Below are 15,623 nucleotides of genomic sequence, written 5' to 3'. Positions count from 1 at the left end.
CACACAAACATTAGGAAGTTTTTCTTTACACAAAGAACGATAGACACGTGAAATAAGCGACCAAGTAGTGTGGTGGACAGTAAGACGTTAGTGACTCTCAAAACTCGACTTGATGTTTTTTAAGAAGAAATAAGTGGACAGGACTGGCGAGCTTTGTTGGGCTGAATGGCCTGTTCTCGTCTTGAGTGTTCTAATGTTCTAATTAGAGTTCTGACTTTTGCAATATTCCTTAAGTGAAATTAGCAAGTAATATTTTAGTTTATCCCTTATTTAGCTTGAGAAAATTACTACTCATCCATTCTATAATACAAGACAGACATTGGATCAGAGAGTCCAGAGCGTCAAGGTCGTCAAGATACTATAGACAAGCGGTGGCCAACTCTGATCCTGGATGGCCGCAATGGCTGCAGCATTCCACTGTAACTATTTTCTTAATTAGTGAATCGTTTTTTCTATTTAAGTTTATTGAATTTATTTGCTCTTTAAGACTTAAAATCAGGGATGAGGTTTTTGTTCCAACCCAATTCATTCAGTACTGATGAAGCACTTATTGCTCAAATAACATTTTTTGCTTCATTTTAGATTCCAGGATAGATAGATAGATAGATAGATAGATAGATAGATAGATAGATAGATAGATAGATAGATAGATAGATAGATAGATAGATAGATAGATAGATAGATACTTTATTAATCCCAAGGGGAAAATCAAATACTACAGCAGCAGCATACTGATAATAACAATATTAAATTAAAGAGTGATAACAATGCAGGTATAACAGACAATAACTTTGTATCATGTTAACGTTTACTCCCAGGTGGAATTGAAGAGTCGCATAGTGTGGGGTCTCCTCAGTCTGTCAGTGGAGCAGGACGGTGACAGCAGTCTGTCGCTGAAGCTGCTCCTCTGTCTGGAGATGATCCTGTTCAGTGGATGCAGTGGATTCTCTATGATTGACAGGAGTCTGCTCAGCGCCCGTCGCTCTGCCACAGATGTCAAACTGTCCAGCTCCGTGCCTGCACTAGAGCCTGCTTGCCTTCCTCACCAGTTTGTCCAGGCGTGAGGCATCCTTCTTCTTTATGCTGCCTCCCCAGCACACCACCGTGTAGAAGAGGGCGCTCGCCACAACAACTGATAGAACATCTGCAGCATCTTATTGCAGATGTTGAAGGATGCCAACTTTCTAAGAAAGTATAATCTGCTCTGACCTTTCTTACACAGAGCATCAGTATTGGCAGTCCAGTCCAGTTTATCATCTAGCTGCACTCCCAGGTATTTATAGGTCTGCACAGTCACCTCTGATGATCACGGGGTCCATGAGAGGCCTGGGTCTCCTAAAATCCACCACCAGCTCCTTGGTTTTGCTGGTGTTCAGTTGTAGGTGGTTTGATTCGCACCATTTAACAAAGTCCTTAATTAGGTTCCTATTCTCCTCCTCCTGACCACTCCTGATGCAGCCCACCATAGCAGTGTTGTTAGCGAACTTTTGCACGTGGCAGGACTTTAAGGTGTATTGGAAGTCTGATGTATGTTGGCTGAACAGGACCAGAGAAAGTCCAGTCCCCTGTGGCGCACCTGTGTTGCTGACCAAATCAAGTTGTCTCACTAAGGTTTTGAACCCTCAATTGCATATTTTAGTCTTAAACGTCTGTATTCATTGTTTTAATTCCTCCCTATTAGCAAAAACATGTCAAATGACAAAGGAATCAGCAGTTCTACATGTAGCTTGTCTCCATTTCCACTCGTGTGTAGTCATCGTTCACTATTTGGTTTAGTTAAGTACTGTATATACTCATGTATAAGTCGGGTCTTGAAACGCTGAAAAATGTATCATAAAATCAGACCCTGACTTATACACCCATTCAAAAATGCAACACTTAATTTTATTTTTTATTATTTCATCTTCTTGCCTTCTCCAGTCTCGCCCTACTTTCTCAGACACATCGAATTTTGTTGCAGCAGTGCAGTTACCAATTTCCTTCACCACTTAATTTAAAGCCAGCTTCATATTTTCGTCTAATCGAACGCTCCATCGTAGATAAGGGATGCTCTTACGATAAAGGAGTATGAGGGTGTGAGAAACAAAAAAACACAAATCAGTGCAAACGTCGCTTTGGAATAGTTCGGGTATTGCCGTGTGGTCACTGAGGCACAATAGAAAAAAAGGCCGTGTGCTCCATGGTTACTCTCTCAGGTGGGCGTTAGCATATTGTCACACACGTGTGCTTCGGAGGCAGTCAACAAGCCCTGAGGTGAGTGAAATATCGTGAAACAAGGGCTTGATATGCGGTACTAACGCCTCCCTCTCTTTTTTGCCAGACAAAAAAAAGAAATATAACTCACCTTCTGCACTTCCGGTTCCCAAAATGGCTTCCAATCGGCACTTCCGCTTCTGACTCCCGATGATGATGTCACTTCCGGCGCCCTCACCTTGACGTCACTTCCAGCATCACCTTACTTCCAACTCCCAATGCTATACAACAAAGCACAATTTATTTTTATATAGCCTAAAATCACACATGTATTGGTGCAATGAGCTTTAATAGGCCCTGCCTCTTGACAGCCCCCCAGCCTTGACTCTCCAAGAAGACAAGGAAAAGCTCCCTAAAAAAACCTTGTAGGGAAAAAAAAAAATGGAAGAAACCTCAGGAAATGCAGTTCAAAAAGAGACACCTTTCCAGGTAGACTGGACATGCAGTGGGTGTCAAAAAGAAGGGGGTCAATACAATACAATACAATACAAAGAACAGAACAAATCCTCAATACAGTATAAAAATAAATTTACAAGTATGGAGCAGAATTTAACAATAGATGATATCACATAATAGGATTTGGATTTGTTTAGAGCCCTGGCGACCTCATCCATCAAGCTGCCTCCCCCTATTGGCCATTCCACGGCTGAGTCAGCACTGGGGCAGCCAATCCAATGAAAGAACCCCTCTACCCGATGAGTCTTGCAATCCTCCATGGATGACTTTAACTTAGGCAGGCAAAACCACTTGGTAGGTGGGCTGCGGCACAAAGTGACAAATTTGAGTACCGAGAAGAGGAACAGAACAGGTGAGGGTTAGTATCAAATTAAAACAATCATGTTACTTATGCTTTAGTGCTAATGACTAACAACAGAGATGCAGTCTTTACAGGTAATCAGCAGCTCTAGTCAGGGTGTGCTAAACTGAAGTTGTGAGATTTGAAAGCTGAGACCGAAGGGCCATCTCTTATAGTAACAGGCAGACCACTCCACAGTTTAGGGGTCCTGTAACTAAAAGCTCGACCTCCCCCTGTTATTTTATTAATTCTTGGAATCATAAGCAGACCGGCATCTTGAGATCTTAATGTGCGCTCAGGTTTGTAAGTCATGATGAGTTAATACAATTAAGCCAGACCTCAGCCATTTAATGCTTTATATGTTAAAAGGAGGATTTTAAAATCTGCCCTAAACTTAACCGGGAGCCAGTGTAAGGATTTAAGAACTGAAGTTATGTGTTCGTATTTTCTTGTTCTTGTAATAATTCTTGCATCAGCATTTTGGATTAACTGGAGGCTGAATAAAGAACAGTTTGAACATCCAGTGAACACTGCATTGCAATAGTCAATCCTACTAGAAATAAATGCTTGAATTAATTTCTCAGAATCCTGTTTATTTAGAAAGCACCTTAATTTCCCAACATTTTTAAGATGGATGAAAAACAATTTGGATAACTTTGCAATGTGCGCTTTAAATGACATGCTAGAGTCAAAGATAACTCAGAGATTGCGGACTGATTCAGTAAAATTAATGGTGATTCCAACTGAGTTAAATGATGATGTCACCTCCGTCTAACAGCTATGACATCATCCCTTGCCAACTCATTTCTGTCAGCCATTTTTCAAATATAAAAAAACGCCATCTTTGTCATCATTTGTATCAGTCTGCTGTAAAATACTTTGATCACAATTTTAACCTTTTTGCATTTATTGTCCAGTGGATATTATATGGGGATGGTCTCCAACTCTTTTTCCTAGTTGTGGAACTCTTTTTTTTATATCACAATATCATAATCTCTTGGACCAATAGCTTCAGTTTTCCGTATTCGACTTGTACGACCGACATTATAAAATACCAGAAATTTATCTACGAGTATATACGGTACTCAGAAAGAACTGAAGAGACTGTGAAGAGCTGAAAATGACTCATCAGTTTTAGGCACCAGAACACTTGGATGATACATGTATCGTTAGGGAGGAATAAAAAAATTCACTGATTTAAAAATGAACTGATCTGATACAGTTAAAACACAAACAAGCCAGGAAATTAAATAAGACCTGTGATTGGTGAGGGTTGGCTTCCAATTAAGGAACTGGCATGAAACTAAAACCTGCAGCCACTGTGGCTATCCAGGGTCAGAGATGGCTAGAGATAGATAAGTAAAGCTGTGTGTTATCTGCATAGTTGTTGCAGTTCACCTTATATTTTGAGATATTCTGGCCTAATCGAAGCATGAAGATTGAAAACAAAAAATACAGAGGGCCAAGAAAATATCCTTGTGGTACACCATTTACATAAAACAGACCTCCGGACAACAGTCACCACAATTAACAAAACAATTTCTGCCTGTTAAATATGACTGAAACCAATTGAGGATACTGCCCAAACAGTCCACCCTTTGGCTAAGACAATTTATAAGAATCCTGTGGTCTATGGTGTCAAATGCTGCGCTTGGGTCTAGTAGAACAAGAAGAGATAAATGGCCTCGGTCAGCATTATCGCAGAGATGAGGAGCTGCAGGTAAAATTAAGGTGTTCCAGCATTTCAAATATTTGCGCAGGCTTCAGGGATTCTATTACATTAGAACATTAGAATACTCTGGATGAGAACAGGCCATTCAGCCCAACAAAGCTTACCAGTCCTGTCCACTCATTTCTTCCAAAAAAACATCAAGTCGAGTTTTGAAAGTCCCTTTACTGTCTACCACACTACTTGGTTGTTTATTCCAAGTGTCTATCGTTCTTTGTGCAAAGAAAAACTTCTTGTTTGTGCAAAATGTACCATTAACAAGTTTCCAACTGTGTCCCTGTGTTCTTGATGAACTCATTTTAAAGTCACCATATTGATCCACTGAACTAATTCCCTTCATAATTTCAAACACTTCAATCATGTCACCTCTTAATCTTCTTTTGTTTCAACTGTAAAGGCTCAGCTCTTTTAATCTTTCCTCATAACTCATCCCCTGTAGCTCTGGAATCAACCGAGTTGCTCTTCTTGAGATTTTCTCTAGCACTGCTATATCCTTTCTGTAGCCTGGAGACCCAAACTGCACACAGGACTCCAGCTGAGGCCTCACCAGTGTGTTATAAAGGCTGAGCAGAACCTCCTGTGACTTGTACTGCACACATCAAGGCGCTATATAACCTGACATTCTGTGAGCCTTCTTAATGGCTCCTGAACACTGTAGGGATGTTGATAGCTTAGAGTCCACTATGACTCCTAAATCCTTCTCATAAGGTGTACTCTTGACTTTCAAATGGCCCATTGTGTATTCAGACCTCATATTTTTACTTCATATGTGTAATTCTTTACATATTATTGACATTAAATTTCATCTGCCACAAATCTGCCCAAGCCTGTCTGCTGTCCAAGTCCTTCTGTGATGATATAACGGATTCCAAGTTATATGCTAATCCACCCATCTTGGTATCATCTGCAAAGGTAACCAGCTCGTTATTTATATCCATCCATCCATTTTCTAACCCGCTGAATCCAAATACAGGGTCACAGGAGTCTGCTGGAGCCAATCCCAGCCAACACAGGGCACAAGGCAGGAACCAATCCTGGGCAGGGTGCCAACCCACCGCAGGACACACACAAACATACCCACACACTAAGCACGCGCTAGGGCTAATTTAGAATCGGCAATCCACCTAACCTGTATGTCTTTGGATTGTGGGAGGAAACCGGAGCGCCCGGAGGAAACCCACGCAGACACGGGGAGAACATGCAAACTCCACGCAGGGAGGACCCGGGAAGCGAACCCGGGTCTCCTAACTGCGAGGCAGCAGCGCTACCACTGCGCCACCGTTCCGCCAAAGGAAATCAGAAAGACAGGTGAGGGCCACCCTGCCATCAAGACGGCATAGCAGAGGATGGTTTCGATCCATCGACCTCTGGGTTATGGGCCCAGCACGCTTCCGCTGCGCCTCTCTGCTAACTCCCTCGTTATTTATATTCCTATCTAAATCATTTATAGATATTAAATGTATGAGCAACACCAACACTGAACACTGCTGGTCACCACTCTTAACATCACCCAATTCTGATGAGGTTCCTCACACCAACACCCTCTTCTTCCTGTGTCTGAGCCAATTCTGCACCCATCTAAAAACATCACCCTGAACTGCCAATTCTTTTAATTTGATGCCCAACCTCTCATGTGGCACCTCATCAAATGCTTTCTGAAAGTCCGGATAAATAATATTATCTGCTCTTCACTTTGATCTTCTCTTTTTGTTGCCTTCTCATAGAATTCCAGCATGTTGATAAAAAATGACCTCCCTCTTCTGACCCCATGCTGACTGTTCCTAATAACTCCTGTCATTGCCATTTGTTGCTCAATCTTATCCTTAATAATTCCTTCCATTAATTTTCCTGTGATGCATGTTAAGCTTACTGGCCTATAGTTGTTTGAATCTGCCATGTCACCCTTTTTATATAATGGGATGATATTTGCCATTTTCCACTCCTTCAGAAACTGTTAACCTGCAAATCATGACGCCAATTTTGGTTTCATCAGAATCTTGTTCCTCACAGTCTGAGAGTCTTTAAGGTGCCTGTTTGCAAACTCCAAGTGGGCTTCCATGTGTCCTCTACTGAGGAGAACCTTCTATCCCCTCTGTCTGGATTGGCGGAGTATTACATGGATGGTTGTCCTTCCTGAAGACAAGTCAAATCAAGTGACTTTACTGTCATACCATCCGTACACCATATTACAGCATACAGTGGCACCGAATAACAATTCCCAGAAATGAGGTGCAACATATACAGTAAATCAGGGGTCTCCAACCTTTTTTCCCCTGAGAGCTACTTTTACAAAATGAAAATGGCTGAGAGCTCCTCATGTTTTCTAACGTTTATTCTCATCGCTTATTTCAGCGGTTCTCAAACTGTGGGGTGCTGAAGCTGTACAACGGGGGCGTTGAATAAATGAACAAGACATCAAAATTAATTTTTTACATTTTTATTTCAAATTTAAATTTGCAAGCATATAATCATAATGAATCCATTATAACTAAAGACATTGATCTAATGACTAATATGTGCCTGCTTTACAGTACACAGCCTGTCCAGATTTGGTTTGATATTCGAGATACGACACTCTGAGCTACTTTTCAGTGTCCTCGTTTACAAGATTTTTAAAAATGAAAACATATTTAATCGTTTCTTGCCATAAAAAAATAATGAAATAAGAATAAATAATTTATTCTTTGTTTTGGGGATTAGAATTACTACCAAAAACCACACAAGGCATTTTAACAATTATTAAAGCACTCTTGGGCTCGGCCATCAGCACTGTGTCTGTCTGCAGAGAGAGTGTCGACTTCGTCATTAAGAGGTTTACTTACCTTGGCAGTGACATTCATGTGACTCTGGTGACTCTTCCTATGAAGTCAGTAGATGGATTGGGAGAGCATGGGGGGGGGTCATGAGGTCGCTGGAAAGGGGTGTGTGGCCCTCTCGATATCTATGCAAAAGGACGAAGGTCCTGGGGCCTCATGTATAAACGGTGCGTACGCACAAAAATGTTGCGTGAGAACATTTCAACATTCAAATCGCGTTGTGTAAAACCTAAACTTTGCGTAAAGCCAAGCACATTTCCACGGTAGCTCATACCCTGTCATAAGTTCTCTGCTCGGTTTTGCAGTCTGGCGGCACCCAGCGTCAAAGCAGTGCTACTGTTCCTGTGTGGTTATCCTTTCTTTTTTAGATCCACTTTCCTGATGTGGTTTAATAAATACACTGACATTAACAGCATATTGTTTATTAGTTAAGACCTCTGATTGTAATTAACCTGCAACAATATAACGGTCCACAGAATGGTCAAACTATTCCAAATACCATAGCTACTTTAGCGTTGTTACTCTCACTGCACCACTCAGAGTATTTATATCAATGTATCTGAGTGTGAATCACAGCTGTACAGCAGCTGATCGGAAAGCGAATTATCGGGATACAACATCAAGCACACGCTGCCTCAGCCATGCTGTCTATTGAACTGCTCTTATATGACAAATGCTTCAGAGTCTTTCGGACATCGCTGTTCAGAAACAGTTTCATCCCAAGAGCTCTAAACGCACTCAATCAGTCCATCACGTGCTCCTTGTAGAACTGTCTGGACTTATTAGTAAAATCACCCCATGTAAACTTGCACTACAGTTATAATATTGCACAACCTGCGCCACTTTATAAAGCGCGTATTTGCATATGATGATGATATCATTTTTAAGATGAAATGCAGCAAAATATGTTTATTATACAGATAAAACTTTAACTACACGGTGAAGCGTTCACGAGTTGCAGTACCAGCAAAAAGTCAGGGGGCGCAGTTTGATTAAAGTTGGAATGTGACGTCAGAGTCTCTGTTTACTATCTACATGTGACAGAAAGCTGCTTTGCGGATCCTACAAGATCAGTGTGTGCGCTTCGATGATTGATGACTGGTTCGACGTGGTGAAGCAAAATGCCAACATACAGCGCTGTTTATACGTTCAAAGTTGTGCAAATCAAGCCAGTTATTAAGAGCTGCTTAAAATCTGTGAATGTTTCTTTTGTATTCCTGGGCACAGATCGAACGTTGAAAGAGCATTTTCCTTGATCGATGCACAGTGGACAAAAGAAAGAAATGGACCGTCTATTGATGCTGTCGGAGGAATTCTTCTTACGGGGTACAATTTCAAGAATGTTTCTTTTCTGGAGTTCCACGCCTATGTTGCCGGATCGATGAACTGCTGTAAAAAGACGCCTCATCTGAAAAATATGAAGCTGCATAGTTAGACTTTAACTTTTCATTTTGATGACTCGTTTTGTGACCTGTGAAATTAGCTGTTTTTAAAGTTGTCATTGTAACACACTGTTCACACTGTGTTTCGCGAATAGAGCAGGACGCATTCTCCTTTGTCCTCCTTTATGACCTTCGGTGTCATCCTTTGGTTCGCAGGTGCCTGGCAACACTAGGTGAGGTGGCACATCACCACATGTCACACTTGTGCACAAGGAAACAAGTCAAAAAGCAGCAGAATATGAGTTTCTTTTTTATTCCTGGGCACAGTACCAACATTGAAAGAGCATTTTGCTTGATCGATGCACAGTGGACAAAAGAAAGAAATGGACCGTCTGTTGATGCTGTCGGAGGAATTCTTCTTACCGAGTACAATTTCTAGAACGTTTCTTGTCTGGAGTTCCATGCCTATGTTGCCGGAACGGTAAACTGCTGCAAAAAGATGCCTCGTCTGAAAAATATGAAGCTGCATAGTTATATTTTAACTTTTAATTTTGATGACCTGTGAAATGAGTTGTTTATAAAGTTGTCAATGTAACACACCTTTCACACTGTGTTTCGCGAATAGAGCAAGACGCCTTCTCCTTTGTCCTCCTTTATGACTTTTGGTGTCCATCTTTGGGTTCGCAGGTGTCTGGTAACAATAGGTGAGGTGGCCGCGTCACCACATGTCACACTTGCGCACAAGAGGACAAGTCAAAGACCAGCACAATATGAGTATCTTTGGAACACAAGGAGAGAAACTACACAGATACAAACAGTGCAGACTTCTTACAGACTGCAGCCTATCTGGGATTGTAACCCAGACCCTAACCACTGCGTCACCCACCCCATGACCCCCACCACCCCACCAACCAAAAAGTCAAATATTATAACCAACTGAGTAGTCTTTATAATGAGGATTGATGAAGTATGTTTGTGCCTGTGTACATTGTGCAGGTGTCAATCCTGCCGACTACGCCAAAGGTGGTAATTTCAAATACACAAACGATAAACTTCATTAACAGGGCAACTCTTTTTTTTTTTTTCAACTGTTAAAAAAATACAACAACAACATTCTCAAACCTTAATAATCCAGTTCAAGGTCATGGGTGTCAGAGCATTTACCAGCAGTACTGGACAAAAGGCAGGGACTAAGCCAGGATGGACCTCCAGTTCATCACATAGTTACAGATGCATATAAATTAAAAGATTCACTGGCCCTCCATTCACTGCTTCGATTTAATCTTCACACGTTTGTTTTCAGTCGACTAGATTACTGTAACGCAATCCTCTCAGGAATACCCAAAAAAGACATAAATCGTTTGCAACGAGTGCAGAATGCAGCTGCTAGAATCCTAACTAGGAAAAGAAAATCTGAGCCCATCTCTCCAGTTTTGATGTCACTACACTGGTTACCTGCGTCATTCAGGATTGACTTTAAAATTCTGCTTATGGTTTATAAAGCCTTAAATAATCTCACTCCATCTTATATATCGGAATATCTGACACCTGATATTCCAAATCGTAACCTCAGATCCTCAAATTCCTTAGAATTCCAAGAACAAAGTTTAAAAGAAGTGGTGAGGCGGGCGGCCTTCTGCTGCTATGCACCTAAAATCTGGAATAGCCTGCCAATAGGAATTTGCCAGGCTAATACAGTAGAGCAGTTTAAAACACTGCTGAAAACACATTACTTTAACATGGCCTTCTCATAACTTCACCTTCATCTAATCCTGATACTCTATATGTTCAATTCATCGTAATAACTATTCATGGTGGCTCTAAAATCCGTACTGACCCCTACTCTCTCTAATGTTTCTTTTTCCGGTTTCTTTGTGGTGGTGGCCTGCGCCACCTCCGCCTACTCAAAGCTTCATGATGCTCAAACAATGATGGATGGATCAAAAGCTAGAAGTCTACGTGACCATCATCATCAAGTCCTTCCGTGAGAACCCTAAATCCAAAGAGGACTATTTAATTTATGTTAGGTAGAATGCCCAGAGGGGACTGGGTGGTCTCATGGTCTGGAATCCCTGCAGATTTTATTTTTTTCTCCAGCCGTCTGGAGTTTTCTTTTTTCTGCCCACCATCGGACCTTACTCTTATTCTATGTGTCACGCACGCGTGAGTAGGAGACCGCGGATGGATTTGAACGCACCTGGGAACACATTCGCCGGCAGGGAATGGCGGGGTGCTAACTTTCTCCCTCTGCTTCCTCATAGGAAAAAGGACCCTCCACCACCATAAGCCAGGTTTTGACCGCAGTACGGTACTTCCGCCCTTCCTCCGCCATCTTGTCCTGACGTCATCAATTCCATCCTCCCTCACGGTCCTTCCACTTCCGGCTCCTCCCTAATAAAATGGCCGCCGACGCCATGATACGGTGTCGCGCATATGAACAGTTTTGTTTGTGTTTTGACCTTATATTTTGAATATATATTGTGGATTCTCGACAATATACGGGGCCGGAAAACCCCAAACCTTTTTGCTGTCTTCTCATCAGTCTTTTACATATGTTAATTAATGTTGACTTATTTTATTTTCTTACTGTGTCTTCTATTTTTCTATTCTTCATTATGTAAAGCACTTTGAGCTACTTTTTGTATGAAAATGTGCTATAGAAATAAATGTTGTTGTTGTTGTTCAACTTTTAATACCTTATAACATTATCGTTTTTTTTCTACCTCAGGAATTCACTTTTAACATTTGCTCCTAGGGAGTTTCAGGAAAAAGTCTAAGTATTATTTTGCAGTGCTCTTTTGTTTTTAAATGGCCACCCATTATTGCACAATCACGTTTAATGTTTGAACTGGGCCAATGCTTGCCAGTTTTCAATTCTTCCACTTCTATGTTCTGCTCATTGAAAGTACTGGGAGGGTTTCTTGCACATCCGCAACGTTTGGCACATATTTTTAGGAAGTCACTGAGCACTGGAGAGATTCTGAAGGACTGGAAAATGGCAAATATCATCCCATTATATAAAAAGGGTGACAGGGCAGATCCAAGCAACTATAGGCCAGTAAGCTTAACATGCATCACAGGAGAATAAATGGAAGGAATTATTAAGGATAAGATTGAGCAACACATGGCAAGGACAGGAGTTATTAGGAACAGTCAGCATGGGTTCAGAAGAGGGAGGTCGTGTTTTACTAACATGCTGGAATTCTATTAGGAGGCAATAAAAGGATACAATCAAAATGGAGCAGATGATATTATTGATCTGGACTTTCAGAAAGCATTTGATAAGGTGCCACATGAGAGAGTGGGCATTAAATTAAAAGAAGTGGGAGTTCAGGGTGATGTTTTTAGATGGGTGCAGAATTGGCTCAGACACAGGAAGCAGAGGGTGAAGGTGTGAGGAACCTCATCAGAACTGGCCGATGTTAAGAGTGGTGACCAGCAGGGGTCAGTGCTGGGGCCTCTGCTATTTTTAATATACAGTACAGGCCAAAAGTTTGGACCCACCTCCTCATTCAATGTGTTTTCTTTATTTTCATGACCGTTTACAGCACTCCATCACTCTCCTCCTTGGTCAGATAGCCCTTACACAGCCTGGAGGTGTGTTTGGGGTCATTGTCCTGTTGAAAAATAAATGATCGTCCAACTAACCTGACTTCTGCACAACACAACTGCTGGTCCCAACCCCATTGATAAAGCAAGAAATTCCACTAAATAACCCTGATAAGGCACACCTGTGAAGTGAAAACCATTTCAGGTGACTTCCTGTTGAAGCTCATCGAGAGAATGGCAAGAGTGTGCAAAGCAGTAATCAGAGCAAAGGGTGGCTATTTTGAAGAAACTAGAATATAAAACATGTTTTCAGTTATTTCACCTTTTTATGTTAAATACATAACTCCACATGTGTTCATTCATAGTTTTGATGCCTTCAGTGAGAATCTACCAATGTAAATGGTCATGAAAATAAAGAAAACACATTGAATGAGGAGGTGTCTCCACACATTTGGCCTGTACTGTATATAAATGATTTAGATAGGAATATAAGTAACAAGCTGGTTAAGTTTGTAGATGATACCAAGATGGGTGGATTAGCAGATAATTTGGAATCCGTTATATCATCACAGAAGGACTTGGATAGCATACAGGCTTGGGCAGATTTGTGGCAGATGAAATTTAATGTCAGTACATGTAATGAATTACACATAGGAAGTAAAAATATTAGGTTTGAATACACAATGGGTGGTCGGAAAATCGAAAGCCCACCTTATGAGAAGGTTTTAGGAGTCTTAGTGGACTCTAAGCTATCAACTTCCTGACAGTGTTCAGAAGCCATTAAGATGGCTAACAGAATGTCAAGTTATATAGCGCCTTGATGTGTGGAGTACAAGTAACAGGAGGTTCTGCTCAAGCTTTATAACACACTGGTGAGGCCTCATCTGGAGTCCTGTGTGCAGTTTTGGTCTCCAGGCTACAAAAAGGACACAACAGCACAAGAAAAGGTCCAGAGATGAGCGACTAGGCTGATTCCAGGTCTACAGAGTTATGAGGAAAGATTAAAAGAGCTGAGCCTTTACAGTTGAAGCAAAAGAAAATTAAGAGGTGACATGACTGAAATGTTTAAAATTATGAAGGGAATTAGTTCAGTGGATCAATATGGTGACTTTAAAATGAGTTCATCAAGAACACGGGGACACAGTTGGAAACTTGTTAAGGGTAAATTTCGCACAAACATTAGGAAGTTTTTCTTTACACAAAGAACGATAGACACTTGGAATAAGCTGCCAAGCAGTGTGGTAGACAGTAAGACGTTAGGGACTTTCAAAACTCGACTTGATGTTTTCTTAGAGGAAACAAGTGGATAGGACTGGCGAGCTTTGTTGGGCTGAATGGCCTGTTCTCGTCTAGAGTGTTCTAATGTTCTAATGTTTGAAGTCAGCAAGTACTCGCCAATGTGCAGGCCCAGCACGTTGACTTTCACGACTACAGTATGGTCATTTATTACTAGAGTATGGTCATTGTTTTTCAGTACTTCTCACGGCCCTCTCAGAAGTCACACATAACCAGCTGCTTCCTTCTGCGAACTGCACCAATTGGGAGAAAAATGTCCTTACTTATATCTGCATCTCCTAACTTATATATGTTGTCACACATGTGCGCATGGGAAGTAGCTAAAGGGCTTGAATGAGAGTAATTCTGAGCCAGACCAGGAGGTAGCAGAATGCACTGACTCTTTTTCTCACTTTTCTGTAGACCGTTCACCGGAAATTCCACCTGGCCCTGTTGACGTCATTCCTGGTTCCGTGGATGAAGACCCTTCCGGTTCCTGCCCCTTTGATGTCACTTCCTATATTGTTTTTAAAGCCGCCACCTTTCCTCCATCTCCTCAGTTCTGTTCTAGACTCTAATCTTTACACATCAGTATACAATTTGTCAGTAAAATTGATACAATCCACTGTGGCATTGTTCCAACTGGCTATGAACTTCCTACTGTTAATCATGGTATTGTCTTGGAATCTTTTGATCCTGTCTCACTTTCACAGCTAAAACTAGAACTATTGACACCCTTCGACCAGCTCCCAGCCCTCTTGATATTGTACCACCATGCTTTTTGGTTCCATCTTTACTAGCCATTATCAATGGATCCATTAGTGAGGGAGTTGTGCCTTCATTTTTTAAACATGGTGCGGTGCGTCCCCGTCTAAAAAAGGCAGAATTAGATCCTAAAGTTTTAGCCAATTTTCGCCTGATTTCCCAATTGCCATTTCTGGCTAAAATATTAGAAAGAATTGTTTATTATCAATTGGTTGATCACCTTAACTCCAATAATTTATTTGAGATCTACCAATCTGGCTTTAGGCATTTTCATGGTGTTGAGATGGCCCTCCTGAAAGTATTCAATGACATCTCTATTATTACTGACTCAGGTGGCACTGCAGTCCTTATCCTCCTTGACCTGTCCCCTGCCTTTGACACTATCGACCATGACATGTTACTGTTGTGGCTTGAACATCTTGTTGGGCTTAGAGGGGCTGCTCTTAACTGGTTCAGGTCGTATCTAACAGGTAGACACTTTTCAGTGACTTTAAATTCTCTTTTTTGTCTACTGCTCTTCTAAAATATAATGTTCCTCAGGGATCCAATTTGGATCCTATCTTATTCTCTATATACCTTCACCTTATTGGAGTGATTTTTAGGAAATTTAACATTTCCTTTCACTGCAATGCTGATGATACTCAGGTTTATCTTCCCGTCTGCATCTCTACAATGAATCAACTCCACAACTGTCTTTCTGAACTAAGATCCCGGATGGCTAATAATTTTCTTGATCTAAATCAAAATTAAACAGAGGTGCTTATAGTGGGTTGCGGTGGTGTGGCGCCCTGCCCGGGGTTTGTTTCCTGCCTTGCACCCTGTGTTGGCTGGGATTGGCTCCAGCAGACCCCCGTGACCCTGTAGTTAGTATATAGCAGGTTGGATAATGGCTGGTTGGTTGCTTATAGTGGGTCCATCAGCTAAAGCCCAAATTGGTCTTGGACTTCTCGGGTCTTTCTCTGTCTTTTGCAAACCTCAAGTCCGCAATCTTGGTTTTATCTTTGACAGTAACCTCTCTTTTGAGAAACAGATTAATTCTCTAGTCAAGAGTTGCCTTT

The sequence above is a fragment of the Polypterus senegalus genome, chromosome 6, assembly GCF_016835505.1.
Source record: "Polypterus senegalus isolate Bchr_013 chromosome 6, ASM1683550v1, whole genome shotgun sequence".
Lineage (NCBI taxonomy): Eukaryota > Metazoa > Chordata > Cladistia > Polypteriformes > Polypteridae > Polypterus > Polypterus senegalus.
This window is presented reverse-complemented; position numbering follows the sequence as displayed.